Source organism: Tenrec ecaudatus, chromosome 2 (genome assembly GCF_050624435.1).
Source record: "Tenrec ecaudatus isolate mTenEca1 chromosome 2, mTenEca1.hap1, whole genome shotgun sequence".
Classification (NCBI taxonomy): domain Eukaryota; kingdom Metazoa; phylum Chordata; class Mammalia; order Afrosoricida; family Tenrecidae; genus Tenrec; species Tenrec ecaudatus.
In genome coordinates this window covers 262,378,386-262,380,472 of record NC_134531.1, presented here as the reverse complement: position 1 = coordinate 262,380,472, position 2,087 = coordinate 262,378,386, and the positions used below count along the sequence as shown (strand labels likewise).

Sequence of the window (2,087 nt, the reverse complement as noted above, 5' to 3'; positions counted from 1 at the left end):
GATGGAGAACAACAGCAGGTCTAACTTGAGATCCACACCCCTTAAATGAGGTACCTTGGCCATCTCATGACATTGTGACACCCACGTGAGTTTCTCGTATTTAAAGGAGTTATCGTTGCTAAATTGTGAGAAAGTCGCCTTATTGGAGAGCATCGGCTTAATTTGTGAAGAGAAGAGCATGTTCTGTTATCGCCAACGAAAAGCATTGACTTCATCTATAGTTTCACTGGAAATAACATGCTCGTGTAAGTAACACAACCACACTTCAAACCCTCAAAGCACACATAGGAAAATAAAGTGTCAGCAGCTTGCTTCATTTGCAAAAACATATAACACGTGTGCTATCTGTGTAACAATATTGCACTCTGTATTGTTTACTCTTTATAGCAGACGTGTATAAAATTAACTGAACAGTAGAAATATTTTATTGAAATAGCAAATTACAGTTCATCATATAAATTTATAACTACAGATTAAAATAATTAAATTAAATCATCACTCAGAGGTGAACCCTTGTATCATAAGGCTTTTGGTTACCTTTTAAAAATAATCCAAATGCTCAGTCCCCGCTGCCGCCTCTCTCAGCTTCTTCTCCGCTCCGCCACCGCCCGGTGTCTCTGGTCGCCCTGCTGGTCATCGACAATGGCTCCGGCGTGTGCAAGGCCGGCTTTGCGGGCGACGACGTCCCCGCGCCATCTTCCCGTCCATCGTCGGGCGCCCCCGGCACCAGGGCGTCATGGTGGGCATGGGCCAGAAGGACAGCTACGTGCTCGACGAGGCCCAGAGCAAGCGAGGCAACCTGACGCTGAAGTACCCGATCGAGCACGGCAACGTCCCCAACTGGGACGACATGGAGAAGAGCTGGCACCACACCTTCTACAACGAGCTGCGCGTCGCCCCCGAGGAGCACCCCGTGCTGCTGACCGAGGCTCCCCTGAACCCCAAGGCCAACCGAGAGAAGATGACCCAGATCATGTTTGAGACTTTCAACACCCCGGCCATGTACGTGGCCATCCAGGCCGTGCTGTCGCTGTATGCTCTTCCAGCCCTCCTTCCTGGGCATGGAGTCCTGCGGCATCCACGAGACCACCTTCAAATCCATCATGAAGTGTGACGTGGACATCCGGAAGGACCTGTACGCCAACACGGTGCTGTCTGGCGGCACCACCATGTACCCTGGCATCGCAGACCGGATCGCATGCAGAAGGAGATCACAGCGCCGGCGCCCAGCACCATGAAGATCAAGATCGTTGCGCCCCCTGAACGCAAGTACTCCTTGTGGATCGGCGGCTCCATCCTGGCCTCACTGTCCATCTTCCAGCAAATATGGATCAGCAAGCAGGAGTACGACGAGTCGGGCCCCTCCATTGTCCACCGCAAGTACTTCTAGACTGACTGCCCGCAGGTGCTGCCACCTGCCGCCTGAGCGCGATGACAGCGCAGGTCGGCCTCTCATGCCGGCTCTTGAACCTGGAAGAAGCCTTTGGAAGAATTGTCCTTGAAGCACCGATCGTCAGACTTGTTGCTGATCTTGACCTTGTATTCACGTTAACTGTCCCCCTGGTCTGTGTTCAATGCCCTATACATCCTTTGATTTCAGTCCCAGCACCGGCAACCAGGGTGCAGGAGACCTGACCAGTGTGTGCAGGGTGCCCACTGGAAGAGCTGTGGGCTCCAGGATCGCCCGGAGGCCAGCAGGGGACCGGAAGCAGCCAGTCCTTGCTGTGTGCGGCCTGTGGGGCAGAAGTGTCCTTTCTTTAGCTGATGTTGGCCGCTGGAGCCCTGGGGGCTGTTACTTGCCTTGAGTTGGAAGACGGTTTGCATTTAAACCTGTAAATTTACTCATTCTTTTAATTTATGTAAGGTTTTTTTTTTGTATGCAATTCTCAACTTTTTGAGATGACACAACAAATTTTGATTTTCTACTTTTATCAGTGAACAATAGGGCCCAGCAACACGGCGTTGTGTAAGGTGAAATAAAGTGCTGCAGTGAATAGCAAAATAAATAAATAAAATGAATAAATAAACAAAAATAATCCAAACAAATAAAAAACTATTGTAAGTAAATATGCATCATATAATATTTT

The 2,087-nt window shown here is 49.7% G+C and overlaps 1 pseudogene; it reads left to right on the top strand.

Moving 5' to 3' along the window:
• Positions 1-677: 677 nt before the first annotated feature.
• LOC142441469 (actin, cytoplasmic 2-like) lies at positions 678-1,405 on the top strand (annotated as a pseudogene).
• Positions 1,406-2,087: the final 682 nt, after the last annotated feature.